General features: G+C 40.3%; 1 pseudogene; it reads left to right on the top strand.

Moving 5' to 3' along the window:
- Nucleotides 1-17,586, top strand: part of LOC101414358 (large ribosomal subunit protein eL19-like) — a 53,093-nt pseudogene that overhangs the window by 23,618 nt on the left and 11,889 nt on the right.

Genomic DNA, 17,586 nt, shown 5'->3' with positions numbered 1-17,586 from the left:
CAATGAGTAAAAACAAGCAGACAAGGGAACCATCTTGGGGTTGAGGACATCTCTAGCAGTTATCTCTGATTGCCTTCTTTTCTCATGCCTGCTTCCAGTCTATCAGAAAAGCTCTCATTCTATCTCTAAAATATATTCCAACTCTATTCAATTCTTTCCATCCTGACCCTCACCATTGTACTCCAAGCAATGGCAACTACATCCTAACCCATCTCTTTCCTTCACTCGTATCCTCCTATGACCCATCTCCCTTCGACAGTTAAGGTCATCCTTTTTTTTTTTATGAATACGATAACAGAGCTCCTCAAAACCCACCAAGAATTTTATTCCTTACCTTTCCTTACAAACCCTGCCTGATCTGGACTCTGTCCCCCCTCTCTGACCTCTTCTGATACCAAAAAAAAGACACATCCTACTCCTAACCCCTGGGACCAGCAAATAAGGCCTTATTTTGAAATAGGGTCTTTGCAGATGTAAAATCAAGTTAAGATGAGGTCATGCTGGATTAGGGTGGACCCTAAAACCAATGATTGTTGTCTTTATAAGGAGAGAGAGGTTTGGAAGCACACAGACGCCTGCACACAGGGAAGAAGGTCATGTGAGGCTGGAGGCAGAGGTTGGAGTGATGCAGCCACAAGCCAAGGACACCTAGGACAGCAGGGAGCCCCCAGAAGCTGGGAAGAGACAAGGAAGGAGCCTCACCTAAGGCTTCAGAGGGAGCGCAGCCCTGCCAACACCTGGCTTTTAGACTTCTGGCCTCCAGAACTGTGAGAGAATGAATTTCTGTTGTTTTAAGCCACCCAGTTCATGGTCATTTGTTCCAGCAGCCACAGGAAACTAATATGCCCCCCTAAACTCAAGCCCCACTGGCTCCTTTGGGTTCCTTGAGCACGCAGAGCCTCATCCTGACCTAGGGAGTCTGCTGTAGCTTTCCTCTCTGCCCACAAGGTTCTTCTTCTCGTGACCAGTTCCTACCCTGTCATTCAGCTCTCAGCTTAAACGTCTCCTCTAACACAGCCACCAAGTCACTTTCTATTACATTAACCTATTTTAGTTTCCTGCATTTGTTATCTGATATTGTACATGATTGCTTATATATGGCCTGTCTTCTCCAATAAAAACATGCAGAGAGCAGTGGTCTTGTCCATCTTACTCGTTGCTGTATCCTGAGTGCCAAGCACAGTGCTTTGAAGGTAGGATGACCAACTCATCCCGGTTTGCCCAAGACTGTCCTGGTTTAAAACTTAGACCTCTACTCAACCCCAGGAAAACCAAGATGGCCGATCGCCCTACTAGTAGACACTCTCAATTCAATTATCCTTAAACACTGGAAATTAAATGAATGCATGAATCTTTTAAAGAAATTTAAAGTTCTTGCTCTCTGAAACCTAGCCTCATGTAGTTGAGTATTTCAGTCACAAGGTGGCATTAGACCACCAAATTTATTAACATCAAATTTCATCTAGATTTTCTATGAAGAGACATTATGTTCTAATTAAACAAATCAGCTTTTTTCCATAGTGCTATTACAGTCTTCTTAAAGATAGAACTATACACCTCTGAGGAATTTTTTATTCCTGAAGATCATTAAATTCTCCATGTAGCAAAAAAGACAAATTTAGAAACAAATGCTATGTCTAATTTGCATTTTAAACTTTATTTCCAAAACTTCTGTCACACAAATATGAAAAATCTATATTTGGGCCGATAAATCTGGGACTACAATAATATCTAGGGATTTAAAATACAGCAAGTATTTATGAATTCACCATGCTGAACACCTGCAGAAAAATCTAATGTTAGGAAATGTTCAGAGAGCAACTCTTGCTCAAATTTACAGAAAATCCCAAGCCAATTTTATCCTCTAACAGAAACTCATAAAGGTACCAAGGCAAAGAGGGTTCACTTCAAGAATTCTTGTCTCCATTGGCGACTGGCTGGTCTGTTTACTCCAAAGATTAAAATTTGCTCAAAGGACCAGTTGCTAAAACAAAGAGCATAATTTAAGGAAATTTCATCCTCTTTCATGCTCAGGGGTCAAAGTAATTCAGTCTGCTTTTGGCCGGACACAACATGATTTTTGTAAACTTGTATACACATATAACAATATTTATATGCTGTTTATAAAGAATATATGTTTGCAGCAAAAATGAAAACATGGGCTGAAATGCTAACATACTAAAATCACCACAGGGCTGACCTCTAGGTGGGGAGAGGGAGTGAAGAGAAACAGGACCGGGGTAATTTAGAATTCAGAGGACTTCAAATGTACCAGTAACATGTATTTCTTTTTAAAAAGAAATGACAGAAGTTTAATATTTTCTTCCTTATGCTAACATTCATTACATTATTTCCCATTGTTTTTTTTTTCTTTTAAACTCTTCCAATTAAAAAAAGAAGAAGAAAAATAAATCAATATTGCTCCCAGGAGCATCTGGCTTTCCCACAAATCTTTCAGGCCAAGGAAAGAAACAATACTTTCAGGATGAAGCAACTTTGACCTGAGAGTCTAACACTCTCATAAAGGCATAAGAATTCAGGATGAGTTATTCTAATTAGAAGTTGGAGGGATGCTAGGGAAAGGAGTAGTTAGGTGGGTTTGCTTTCTTTTTTAAATTATTATTGTAGAAGAGTGTTTTTGCAAAATGCAGTTCTAATGAGAACATATATAGAAAATGGCCCCACCCGTGTAGAAAAACATGGAGTAAGAAAGTAAGCGCTAGAAAAGAAGGTAAAAGAGGTGGGACAATTGGGAAGTGAGTCAATGCAACTGGAAACCATTTACTATAAAACAGTTGAGGGTGACAGACTAACAGGGAAATCTCTGGCATGTGGAAAATGTTCTCCTTGTGTAAGAGTTTTGCCCTGCACAGATGCAACATAATGCAGTAAAGAAACCCTAGGTTATAGGTAGAAGTATAGGAAGAATTCTAGTTCTTTCCTTCCTTTTAGTATTTTTCAAGAGGTTTTCAACAGTTTTGAAGTAGCTACTTTTAAGGGAAAAAATATATTTTTAAATGTATTTTTATATACTGAGTTTTTTCTTAAATATTCTTACAATGTATTTACCTAATTTGGTTTGGATTGATTGAGGTTCAATTTTAAAAAGTGCTGGCTGCTTTATGATCAGGGAAGCTAAAATTTAAAATCCTAAATCCCATTCTGGAAGCTGAAACACCCCACAGGGGTAAATAATGTAAAGAAATAATACAGTTATCTCCTAGCTCATGAGAGGTAAACAGGACTAAATACATGAAGCTTTCAAATAATTAAAATTTATTACACCATAACCATATTTATTTTGAACACTTTAAATAAAGTGTTTTCTAAAATTTCTTTTATACTTTACTCTCTTTATAGCACAAGATCCAGTTTAAACTTTTCTTCACGTTCAGAAATCCCAGTTGTGAACAGTGAGTTGAGGTATTCTCCGGAGCTCCTTAAATGCTGCCTTTGTTTGTTTGCTTGCTCCTTTGCTTACGATCTTTTCTGCTTCCCTTGAAGGCTTTTTTGCTATTTGAGCAGAAGGAGGTGCCCAGAGCTGCTGATTAGTTGTTGGTTTAAGGATACATTTTTGTGTAATAGCTTGTTCCTCACATGTGTTAACAGTTTTGACTGGATAACAGGACTGAAAAGAAGTGAGATGGTGCAAGAATTATAATAGGAACTTCCTTAGATGGATTGCAAGTGCCTAAAGGACCATGATGTTCTCTCAAGAAACTTGGCATTAATTAAATCCTCTCCCTTTTAGGATTAAAAACTGTCATTTTCCAAAATATTTGTGTAGTAATGTCATGTATTAAAGAAATTTTGTTCTTATTTCAGAGAGACAGGATAATATAATGGTTATGTTAAAACTCCAAGATACTGTAGAATTTGGAGCAATCGACTTGAATTCCTGTGCCTCAGTTTCTGCACCTGTAAAATGGGTATATTAATGTGAGTTTTCAGCATTAAAAAAAAAAAAAGTTAGTATTTGGAAAGCACTTAGAACCATGCCTGGCATATAAGAAGTACAATTTTTATAAAGCAACATTATAGACAAAACGATTAAGGAACATTTTTGCAAAATGTTCCTTAGTGATATATACATACCTGCTGCTGCTGCTGCCGCTGCCGCTGCCACTGTTTGCTCCATGGTTCTGAGAACAAATGTGCATCTGCATATAGAGCTCTCCTCAGCCACCGCTGTGGGTATGCACTCTCTGCAGGGCCCCACACTTGGTTAAATGCTTTGCTGTGGCTGTCTTGACATTCCTGATCATTTTTTAACAAGGAGCCCCACATTTTCATTTTGCGCTTGGCCCCCCAAATTATGAGACAGTCCTGACTTCCTTATGCTTCTCTTTCTCTTCTCCTTGTTTCTTTTAGGCAAAGAAGTGCTAACCTGGTTGTGGTGCCTGCTTTCTGCTCACAGGTTTTTGACTCCTCATCTTTGTTGCTGGAGAACAGTAACGAATCTCAAATCCCCCAGCCCAGCAGGCTGCTGCTGAGGCACCAAAAGGCTATTTGCTCTCCTCGCCCTGTCTCAGACTTTTCAAACGAATAGGGTCCACAGAATGGAGTAATAAAATATGGACTAGAGTGGACTTACTGATATTCTACTATAAAACTATTGTGACCTGTAATAGAAGAAATTTTAGCATGGAGGTGGAGAAAGTGGTCACAGTAGTTGCTGAGGGCAGGGAGAGGGAAGAAGCGATGTGATGTGGGGGCTTTTTTGGGATTCTGAGTTGTCCTAAATGATATTTCAGGGTCATATGCTGGACTTTATATATCCTGCCATAACCCACTGAATGTACTGGGGGAGTGTGTGAACTACAGGGTAAAATGTTATCTATGTAGTGCAGCAGTGCCCCAAAATGTGTTCACCGAGTGCAATGAGTGTGTCATGATGATGGGGGAGGTTGTTGGTATGGGAGGAGTGGGGGGGGGGGGTATACAAGGAACTCATATTTTTTAATGTAACTTTTTTTGTGATGTATATATCTTCAAAAAAGTACAATGTACAATGATGAGGTGGGGGGGTGGGGAGTGGGTTATATGGGAACCTCTTAAGTATTTTGTTTTTTTTAATATTTTTTGATGTAACGTTCCTTGTGATCTATTAACTTTAATAAAAAATAATAATAATAAAAGAATGCACCTGTATCAGGCAAAGGAAAAGAGCTTGGGAAAGGAGGAGTTCCTCCCTCATAGAAACACAACTTACACAAAATTGTAGTTAGCAGCATTTTGCCTCAGCAGTTAAATCATCAAGTCCAGAGCTTCTTTCCTCCCTAGAGGTGCTCTTGCTTCCTTAGGAACGGGTCTGAGATGTGAGTCTTTACCTCTAGCTCCGTGACCCGAGCCAGGCAAGTGACTTAAGCACTCTAGATCTCACTATCAAATCATTTTCAAATGAGGACCATCGTTGCCAAACAGGGAGACAGCGTGAGATATAGAGGAGGTAACATGTGGAAAAACGTGCTGTCATCTGGGGTGGGGAGAGGCAGCAGTAGTGAACTGTGTGAAATAATTCACTTCTGCTTTCTTTCCTAGGGTGACGTAAGGACCAATCTCAAAGTTTCTGACTTCATTTTCCTAATGGAAAAATTGAGTGCCGTGAAAGCTAAGTCACTCCATAGAAGTTTCAAAGTAAAAGTTAAACAAAGGTATGCCTGTTGATCACTGATCACGCATCTTCTTTGAGTTAGTCACAGACAAAGCACCAAAGAAATGGAAGATAATTAAGAAACATGCATTTTCCTCCAGGGGGTCACATTTAGGTAGGAGTGACCATGAAAGGGTAGATAATTATGACAGAATCATCAGGATTTTAATGAAGGAAAATATTGAAGGTACTCAGCTCAGTGCCATCTCTTCTCCCAGAGGGCCTTGGGGAAGACTTAAAGGGAAGGTGAATAGGGGTTCACCATTCAGAGTGAGAGGAGGGGGCTTTCTCATAAGAGCAGAGACCCACACAGAGAAGAAGGATGGCAGAAGACTGTCCCTGTGGAACGTCTGGGAAAGAAAGAATGACAGGGCATAAAGCGGAAGCACGAGGCAGGACTGTAAAGGGCCATGCGAAGCTCTCTGCACCACACCCTGTAGGTGAGCCACTGCCTGTGCAGGCTTAGAACCCAGGGTGCTGCCGTCAGAACTGTTTGAGATAATTCTGTGCAGTGTGGATTATGCATTGGAGTGAGGATACCAAGGAGGCCAGAGAATTTATTAATCAACTATTCCCAAATATCCACTTAAACCTTTCAAGGACAGAACTTGAAAACAATTAGTCTCAGTGAAAGAAGCCAGGCACAAAAGACCACATACCGTACATTTATGTGGAATATTGAGATTAGGCAAATCCACAGGTACATAACGTAGCTTAGCGGTTGCTGGGGGAGAGGGGAATGGGAACTGACTACTAATGGGTATGGGGTTTCTTTGTGGGATGATGAAAATGTTCTGGAATTAGATGATGGTGGTGGTTATCCAACTCTGCACATATACAAAAACCACTGAAAAATTATACACTTTAAAAGGGTGAATTTTATGGTATGTGAATTTTATCTCAATAAAACTGTTATTACAAAAATTCATTGCCAATGCCTATTAGAAAAATAAAGACGGGCTAAAAAGACTTAGCACCAAAGGAAATAAAGAAACAGGGATGGTTTCCAAAATGTTTAGAGGGTGATGACTGGATATGGAGATGAGTGGAAAACAGAGATTTCCTCAAGCCTTCTAACTGAGGCAATCAATGGATGAGGCTGAGACAGATTAGGTGAAGAGAGCATATTTGGGGGGAAACAAAGAGCTGGGTTTTAGATGTGGCAGGACAAGGAAGCAGTTGTTACACAAGGTTATCTGAAGTGGCTGTGTCACTCTATATAGAAATAGAGAGATGGAGATCATCTGCAGTCAGAAATGAACAACTTTCTATGGCCCTTTTAAGAAGTCCATATGTAGCAGAAATAGATATATTGAATCATTACCTTCCTTTTGCCTTGTTCCAAAAGGAATTTGAAGCCATTTACAAGAAGGCATTGTATATAAGTATTGTAAGATAAAAGCTGAGAATGTGATTATGGCAAAGGGATATTAATAATAGAACGGTCAAATAAAGCTGGGAACTAAGTACTATAAAGAAATGTATATCAAAAGATCTGATGTAATTTCTGAAAGCTGGTACAATTTTAGCTCTGAGGTTTTATTATCAGCAGGAACAAGAAGTACAATTATTTGACAAGTCTGATCAGTTAGTTCCAAGTCACTGGTTAATGAGGGGTTTGGAATCATGGCTTCCTGTTAATTGAGGTTTTGCTATATAGGGTTTTCCTGTTTTGCAGATGAAACCGCCACTGCTGCTAGTGTCCAGGTGTGAGTGCTTTTTAACGAGCTGTGCTTGTTTATGGGGCCGTGAGGTGCTCGTCTGGTTCCAGCCACTCTCTCACCAGACATAAAAGAGCAAGGCTCTGGGCCTGCTGTTCTCAGCTCCCAGCAGCAGGGCGTGGCCACCCCAGCATTTGACATGTAGCTTCAGGGGGTCTTCTCGGCAAATCTGGGCCTCTGAAATATGTCCATGAGTTTACAGAAGTGTCTTGTCTACCAGAGGAAGAACATAAACTCCAGTCAGGTCTACGGAGATGCCTGCTATCCCATTCTTTCCCACCCCACTCACCCCTAAGGTGCAGCAGCAGCTAAACGGATGGATGCAGTAGAAGGTAACCAAGCCGACTGGCAAATAAAAATAAAATACATTGGACAATAACCATAAAGGACGGTAACAAAGGACATTTGGGTACTTCTCTTTGTGGTCAAATACAAAAACAGCTTTAATTTCTTATGTCCAGCCACAGAACTAAGGACTGTTAAAAATGTGGCTTTTTTCTTCCTTGGGGAAGAGAGCAAGTGCATTCTACTTTGCTTTGTAGCAGGTCCAAGGATCATTTTTTATATCTGATGATACTACCATCCCAACCCTGGCACTGCCTTTAGACTAGGAGGTTTCACTGCCCACAGCCTCAGGAGCCAGAAGGGAGGGGAGAGGAAAGGAAAAGAGAAGGCAAAGAGGATGCAGTCAAGAAATAAGTTCTCACTGGATGTGGTTGTGAAGTGAGCAAATGCCTTAAAATATCAAGGCTTTTTTCACTTTCTAGAGATGTCATGAACACATCACCTCCCAGCTCACTTCTTCAATTTATTTTATGATTCAGTCTTTTCAAGCATTTATTTTTAGAACCACTGGATACGGAGCAGTTTACAGGAAAGCAAGAGTGCCAGGCAGATTCAGAGATTCGTGAATACATCACCTCCCAGCTCCTTTCTTCAACGTAATGTTATGGTTCCGTTTTTTCAAGCATTTCTTTTTAGACCCACTGGATACAAACAGCCTACAGGAAAGCAAGCGTGACCAGGTGGATTCGGAGAATCGTGACCACGTACTTCCCGGCTTACTTCTTCAATTCATTTATTTATTTTTTATGTTTCAGTCTTTCAAAGTGATTTTTTTTAAAAACCACTGGATACAGAGCAGTTTACGGGAAAGTAAGCGGACCATGTAGATGAGAGGAGACAGGTCTGACGCCGGAAGACTGTGGTCCAGTCGGGCCCTACAGTTAACCACATCCAGGGACCAGGTTTGTTCAAACCAAGGCTTTGTCTAGATGGTTCCTCACCTCTTCTCTTGAACCTCCTCTGATAACCACGATTAAGAAAAAAGTGACTAGTATTTGGTAATCATGGTTTTGGTATTGTTTTCTTGCCTTTACTAAGCCGCAATTTCCTCGTTGTTAAGCTCATAACAGTACCATCTACTTTACTGAATTGTTATGAGCAGTAAGAGATATATAAAATGCCTCCTCGGGCACTGGCATATACCAAACCTGCAACAACAAAAAAAAGGATTCCTAAAAAACAGGGGTGGGGTGGGGAGGGGCGCTCCCTACTCTTAGATGGTATTAGGTATAGCCTACAGAAAAAGGGTAGGCTCTCATATAGAAAACATGTGTAATTTCAAATTTAACAAGAAAAAACTTGATTCTCTTAATTACCTTCTTTGTCATTACAAAAGTCATCCCATTCATGGTAAATGTTTTAGTGAATATTTTTAAGCATTAGTTTTTCTAAGGAAAGATATCTAAATTATGAGGCTGTATTTCTTCCAAAAGATGAGGATTTTTGAGAAACAATGACTAAATGACCTTAAACTTGAGTATAACAGAATCTGAGACATTTGAACTTCAAAAAGTCATTCATCAAGGAATAGAATGTAAAGCTATAAAAGATGGCATACAATCACTGTAACTCATTTTCTCTCTTTTCTGTGGCTCTGCCACTTTAAAGACCATTTCATCCTGAGGAGGAAAATTGGGGGACCCATGACCCAAAATGCTTCATCTCAACCCACTACTTGTGATGGCCCTATTTCCGGTCAGCAAACAGCAGCTGCTTCTGATATCCAGTTGCCAGCCTTCCTCTGCACCTGCCCAGCTCACCCAAGCAGAAAGAAATTGCAGCAAGTATGTCTGGCCTCAGAGCCCGGAGCCTGGCAGTTTTCCAGGTTCTTGGTGTCTCAACAGGGAACAAGATCATGTGTGTAACATTCAGTCTGCTTTATAGGTGATGTTAACAAACCAGCGCAGTAAGCATTTATGGAGAACAATTTTGTACAAGGGACTATGAGAGATACTGACTGAAGTGGAACACAGAAGACATCGCCACGTCTTCCAGCCTGTGCCTACACTACTTCTGCTGTACAGTACTAAAAGTTGTTCAATTCAGCTTCTCAGAGAAACAAACAGCTTCCCAACTCAGCTTAAAAAATAATAATTGGAACAGCATACATGGGTATCCTACAAACCAGCTTCAGGAGAGTGGTTACCTTTAGGGAGGATGGAAAGGGGAAAGTGATTGGGAGAGGGTTCATTTGACTATCTCACTAACTCCTTATTTAAAAAAAAAAATTCTGAACCAAATATGCCAAGATGATTTGCTTCATCTCAGTGGTTGGCTGTTAATGATTACCTGTTAATGTCATTTTCTGTATGAAATAGATAATTTTTTCACACCGTCAGCTCTTTCCTCAAACCTCCAACACGCCCTTCCATCCTTATTTCTGCTGATGACTTCACTTCCTACTTCCCTGAGAAAACTGATGGAATCAAAACCTCCCCAGCCTCCCCGACCACACCCAACATTCACCCATCAGCTCTCGCACCCAAGTATTCTGCTTTCTCTCCATTAACATTGATGGACTAGCTAAATCCAAATCCTTGTTCACGCACTGGCCTGACATCTACTCAAGGCTATCTCTGAGTAACTCTTTATTGACTGTCTCCACTGCAGGATTCTATCATCCACAAAGGCACAGATTTTTGTTTGCATGGTTCTTTGATCGATCCCAAGCACTGAATTCTGTTGCTGCCATACAGTAGCCTCTCAATAGATAATGATGGGATGAATGAATATATTCCTTTCTGGTATGTTTGAAATGTTTTAACATTAAGAAAAAAATTAAATATTTGAGAGAAAAGCATAGCCTGAACTCATGAAATGTTTGGAAGAAAGGCTACTCCCTGTTTCCCATAAACCATTAAATGTCCCTTCAGTGCCACTAATTTATCTTCCAAGCCACCTCTCCCAGAAGTCAACCAGAAGACTTTGTCATCCACATGGTCCCAGCATTCTTCTAGATATGGCTGTCACCTTTCTATGGTACAGTGCCCTTGGACCTCTAGATACCAATGAATTTATCCAGGAGATCACATTCCAACTCCCAAGAAATGTGAAAGTAATTTTAATACTCTCAAAATTGGACCCATCAGAATATAATGACTTGGTATCTGAAATGCCCTATTTTCAGACAACAGAAATTGCCAAGATAAATTCTCTCTAAATGCAATATTAAACATTGTTATTCTGAATTAAGTTATGGTATGTTTCTCAAAACACTAAGCAAAATGCAGGCTTATAGTATAGAATGGTTCTTCTTTGCTCAGTTTCAACACTTCCTGTCGTCAAAGCAGTAGATGGAGGGCATCATTAGAGGTTTTTGGCTTTTTATTCTTCTTTTCTGACCTACTTGAAAGCACTTTGAAATGATCAGTTGTAAAACAATTTGGAAACTTGGCAATGCTGGTCTTAATGGTGACCAAAAGGCTAATGAGTGTGTGTCTCATGGCGGGGGGGGGGGGGGGGGGGGGGTTGGGGGGTGCCATTTAGCAGAATTGCATAGATACTTTAAAAATTTGCCACTCTACCGGACTTTTGATTAAAGTTTGAGACCTGGGACAGTCTTTTATAATATACTCTAAATTACTGTTAAAAAGCCTTTTTAACCTAAATGTGAGCTAACAAAAATAAAACTTTACTTTTAAATGCTATGTGTTTTAACTCTACCATCTAGTTCTTCTATTGTACCTTAAATCCAATAAACTTAGCATCTGGGAGAAAATTGCAAAATAAGCTTTCCCCTGGGCGCTCGGCACTTTGACCTTGTAGGAACTGGCTTTTGTGCTTTTGGGGGTGAGGGTTGAGCTTTTCAATTAAGAATAAGAATTATTTTCCTGGCAAAAGTTTGTGCTATGACCTAATTTAGGGGTAAAACAGACCAACTCATTAAGACTCAAGAATTCTAATCATTTCCCTGGGTGTGTCCTCAATCTAAATAATTATTGCTCTCATTTCTCCGTGGCTTGGATTCTAGAGTCAAAGAATAGTACCCTAATCCTCACCACGTAAGTGCCACCCACAGTTTGTTAGGCAGTGGAGTTAGTGGTCCTGTGGTTTTCTGGGCAGCTCAGCAGAACAGAAACATTCAGGGTTAATGTGGTCTCAAGTTGAAAAGTCTGTCATTGTCAATGCCATACGAGGATGTTTATGAACTTCTTTGTTCTTAACACCAGAATGACTAATTTCATTATTTATCTTTTGTTATTACAATTAAATTTTTGAAAAGAAGATTCAACTATGATATTCATTACAGCACAGAGATGTAAAGTGAGAGTTAGTTATTTAAATTAGGGATATTCGCTCTTTTTCTTTTCAAACTAGCTGAAACTTTAAGCAAGTGCTCATTTGTATAAACCCAACTCAAATCAATGAGTCGTAATAAGGCTTTTAAAGGCTAGCTATTTTTGGCAGCGACTGCTAGAATGACATGTATATCAAAAGACATACAAATATCTTAGAAAAATATATGTATATCATGTTTTCCTTGATAAAGATGAGCCATTTCAAAACAGTTGATATCTGAGTACTGTAGATGAACAAATGAATGGAATGCTGATTACATCAGGCACTGATACATATAAATACCAGTACATAAAAACGTGCATATATATTATGTTGTGTCTGTCTGTGTGTCTGTATATTTGCTTAGTGTTTCATTATGGGGGCACTAAAATCCTTGGAACTAAACCATCTATTTTTGGATTAGTTTGCTCTACAATGACTCATTTCCAAAAGAATGATATTATCTTTCAGATTACTAAAATGTTCTTTTGAGATTGTTAAGCTTGTGTCCCATATTGGCAGAGACCAGGTCTTATTTTTGTTTCTTTGTTTCTAATTAACAGAATTCTGAAGATATATTGACAATATTGATATATTTAGCAACAGTAACGATTTGCTTAGTGAAAGTTCAGACACATGTTGACACTGGTACATTGTATTTAGAAATCTGCCACCCACCCCCCTCTTCTACTACACGTTTTTGACACCCACAAACTAAGCATCAATTTAATTTGGAAATCTTGCCCTGTAGTGAATTTCCCTTAAATTGATTTGTAATTTACCCCACTTTTTATTGAAGGTCATCAGTGGATTTGGTTTTCCTTGACTTCTCCTTCTTTCCCACAGCTCTTCCTGGGAGGAGGGGTCTTTCTGTCCACATTGGCTCAGTCTGTCCATAGAGATACGCTGAAAGCCTTCTACGAGCAGCAACTGCACAGAGGTTGTTGTTGATTAAGAGAAAAATGGATGCAGACTTGGCCCAGTGGTTAGGGCGTCCATCTACCACATGGGAGGTCCGCAGTTCAAACCCCAGGCCTCCTTGACCCGTGTGGAGCTGGCCCACGTGCAGTGCTGATGCGCGCAAGGAGTGCCCTGCCACGCAGGGCTGTCCCTCACGTAGGGGAGCCCCACGCGCAAGGAATGCATCCCGTAAGGAGAGCCTCCCAGCACGAAAGAAAGTGCAGTCTACCCAGGAATGGCGCCGCACACATGGAGAGCTGACACAGCAAGATGATGCAACAAAAAGAAACACAGATTTCCGTGCCGCTGACAACAACAGAAGCGGACAAAGAGCATGCAGCAAATGGACACAGAGAACAGACAACTGGTTGGGGGCTGGGGGGGAAGGGGAGGGAAATAAATAAATCTTTTAAAAAAAGAGAGAGAAAGATGGGCCCATCCTCCATTAAGCAGGAAAGATCTACTACCTGCCTGTCTCTAAGAATGAGAATGCAGTTGTGGAAACCATCTGAAAACTGGGGGGACAAAGGTAGCTTTTTAAGAGTGTAAGAATGTGCAATTCCTACAGTCAGAGCAAATTAATAGACTGTGTGCTAATGTTCATTGTTCTGCTTACACTCTTACACTATTCAAAGTAATCATTAAGAAACCCAGCTGTTCAAGTTACACTACTTGAGAGTAATACTGATGCTTACCACTTCTCAAAATCTCTTTAGCGGTATCTTTATCATTTACCACCTTTCACTGACCAGGGAATAATCTAGAGATTATGATCCTGCAAAATTCTGCTTTAAAGATCAGAGGAAACGTTAGATCTTACCTTAAGGAAGATGAGGTGATGAAGAATCATTAGGCTTGGGAAAATGTCAGGTTTTTATTCATTCCTGTTTTAAAAGAACACAAGAAGGAATAAGGTGAAAGGGGTTTTTTGACTAAAACATAACCTGGGTTAATTTCACCTATTTTATGTCTTGCTAGCCATCCCGGGCAGATTCCGTGGTTACCTTAGATACTCAAAGGCCACACCCTTCTTTGGTACTGCGTCTGTTTCTGACATTTCGCCTAAGTTTACCTTCAAGACTGGAATCTCACATACCCCTTAGGATGATAACTCAAACAAATTTAGAGTAAACTCCTTCCACCTAAAGAGCAAAATACACCGTGTGGGGGTTGAAAGAGAATGGGCATTTTGCTCCTCACTGGAGACACCGGCTGCTGCAGAAACATTCCAGGCTGGATCCTCTTCATGTCTTTTTCTTTTTTAAGATTTATTTATTTGCTTTTTTTTTTTATCCCCCACCCCCACCCAAGATGATTCTCTTGTCTGTCTGCTTATTGTTTTGCTCACCCTCACAGGAGGCACCAAGAACCAAATCCAGGTCCCACCACATGGGAGGCAAATGCCCAACAGCCTGAGCCACATCCCCTCCCCACGGGCTTTGGCATCTGCTGACTTGTGGTGTCTGCTGGTTTAGATATCCACTCATTGCAGCAGATGTGGCATCTAGCTCATTGCAGTGGGCGCGGCATCTAGCTTGTCTTTAGGAGGCACTGGAACCCAAACCCAGGACCTCTCATGTGGTAGGTGGGTGCCCAACTGGTTAAACCACATCCACTTCCCTTCTGTGTCCTTTATAACTTAGCTCTGGCTTGGATCTGGGGGCTCACTTAGGCCCAGCTGTTTCTAAGGATTTTCCTCAAAAGGGCCTGTCGGCTTCAAGTATAATCTCCAGGGTGGCAATGATACCCTCAATTTGCTCCCTGTTTCTCATGTTTTTAGCTTTTTGGGCAGTGAAGCACTGAGACAAGTTAGAGCAGCATTTTTCAACCTTTTTGTCATTGTTGCCACCCTAAGGAGTGTCATACGAGACATTTTTTCCCTAATGCCCCTCCTGAAGTTTTAATAACATGGACGTGCTATATCTGTTTATGAACTGTATGTACTTCTGTGCTTTATACGTAAAAAGATTAACATAAAGCAGGTTTTGAATTGGCTACATAAATGTCTACATTAAAAGTTAAATTAAAACTTATTACAAAGCTACAGTAATCAAAACAACATGGTACTAGCATAAGGATAAACATATAGACCAAAGGAATCGAATTGAGGGTTCAGAAATAAACCCAGGCCAAATTGAGACAATGTGGAAAGAATAGTCTCTTTAACAAATGGTACTGGGTAAACTGGACACCCATATGCAAAAGGAAGAATGTAGACCCCTACCTCACACCATACACAAAAATTAACTTAAAATGGACCAAAGATCTAAATACAAGAACCAAAATTATAAAACTCCTAGAATTAAAAATAGGGAAGCATCTTCAGTACTAGTGTTAGGTAATGGATTCTTTGACTTATACCAAAATATGAACTGAAAAGAAAAGGTAGATAAATGAGAAATTTTAGGCTGTACATAAGTTGCTAGGATAAAAATTAAAAAGACATAGGACTATACAACATAAACAGTGAACTGTATTGTAAACTATCACTATAGTTAGTAATATAATGATAATATTCTTTCATCATTTGTAACAAAGTTACCACACTATTGCAAAGTTTTAATAATAGGGAATATTGGGAGTGTGAGGGAGGTATATCGGAACTCTGTATTTTCTGTATTTTTCTAAAAAGCTATAACTTTTCTAATTAAAAATGTAATGAAAAAGCGATTAACATTTATCTTAACATTTATAACTTTTAATGTAATTTCTTTACTTAAATATAAATTTTAACATGTCAAACCACATATGCAAATTAGCACCTTATACAAATACATAATAAAAGCAATGTAACCTAAATTTTTAAGTTATTCAAACCTTACTTTCCCAGCAAAAGTAAAACAATAGGAAAATTTAAATTTTTAAAAATTGTTTTTAGTGAACTCTATTTTTGCTTGATATGAGAACATAACTTTTTAACTTAACTAGTTACTAGATATTTAATAATGCCAACATTTTTTTCTTTTTACCACCTGACATACTAAAAGATCAGTTGACTAGCTATAGAATTAAATAATAAAATATAAACTATTTTTGTTTAATTCTCAAAGCCCAAGTCACACACAAAGGCACTGAGGATCCAGAACAAGCAGCATGCCTGTGACAGCCACGGCAGCCTCATAATTTTAATTGAGGTCATCCCTTCTTAGATGACTTCAAGCTCACATCATCTATCAAACTGGAATTCTTCTGTAGCACTTACCTTGCATTCATGAAGTCAATGGCAACGCTGTTCGTGAGACTATAGAATTTCCAACAAGAGAAATTAAATGCTAAGGGAGAAAGGTTGTATTGGGTGGGGTTGAGCTTTGGAGAACCACAACCCATAATAATTAAGAATCGTGTCCCCCAAGAATGAATTTCACCCCCTCCAGGACCTTAGCACCCCTGTTGAGAATGTATGTATTAGAGGATAGATCCCTATAAAAGGCCTAGGCCATGCTCATCTTTCCTCAAAAGACCTGTTGGTCTCAGAAGGATCCTAGGAAAATCCTCTATTGTTATAGGAAGAAAAAGCAACTGGCTGCAGGTGTCAAGACTAAACACTCAAAAAGCAACTGAAAAGGGACTTGTTAACCACTGCGCTCTCATTTTGGCACTTATTTCTTCAGGTAAGCACTTTGAGGCCAATCTAGTCTGTTGGTGAGCTTGCTGGCAAACAACATGTAGCCAGAATGGCCGCTAAGCATACACAATGGCTATCACAAAAGGCACCTCCCTTCTTCCTAGCCAGCTTCCCACCAGAGAAGCCTGCGCGCGCCAACTTCAAAACTACCTCATCCCACCAAGCAGCTGCTTCATATTATCCCAATCCCCTTAGCCCATCTGTAATTGACATGTCACCTCAAGCCCCTACCCCTGCCTATATAAGCTGTACCACTTCCCCAATAAATCAGACCTGCGCCACGAGCCTGCGTCTCCGGGGTGGTTACTGTGTGTTTAACCTGGCTGTGTGGTACCAGGGCCCCGTCATCACTCACAACCCCTTCGAGAAGTTCGCCTCACCGAGGCAAAAGCCGTCTAGCTAACGGCCCCAGGGGCACGCCCACAACTGGCCCCCTGAACAGGGACCCCCCCACCTTGTCCGGACAGCAACCAGCGGGATCCAAAGCGATCCTCTTCGTTTCAGTGAGTGAAGCTCAGAATGGGGAACTTAGCCTCTTCTGAGAACACATTACAAGCATGGGCATTATATGCCCTATTAGCTAGCCACCGCCTTAAAATCACAAAAAAATACCTCTATCAGTATTCCAACCTTCTTGTCCGTTTTAACCCGTGGCTTTCCACTGCTGCAATATGGAATCCTGCCACTTGGGCTAAATTGCTCAGGCGAGTCAAATCCGCTAAGGTCCACGAAGGCAAAGCCTTCCCTCTTAGTCTCATACCCACTCTTTTAGCTATTCATGGCTGCCTTACAGGCGCCCCACTAGACACTGGCTAAAACCGCTGGAGCCTAACTCTCTCACTGCCACGCCTACTACACCTCCCTTTTCAGCTCCACTTACTGCAATTGTCCTTAATCACCACCCATTCACCCCTCCTCACTTCTTTCCAGTAAATTACCACAATGAGATTCTCCTCCCTTTTAGGCTCCTTAGCATCATAAAACCATTACTCACCTTCGTAAAT

This window comes from Dasypus novemcinctus, chromosome 16 (assembly GCF_030445035.2).
Source record: "Dasypus novemcinctus isolate mDasNov1 chromosome 16, mDasNov1.1.hap2, whole genome shotgun sequence".
NCBI lineage: Eukaryota > Metazoa > Chordata > Mammalia > Cingulata > Dasypodidae > Dasypus > Dasypus novemcinctus.
Note: the sequence above shows the minus strand (reverse complement) of the source record. Positions and strands in the feature narration are given on the sequence as shown.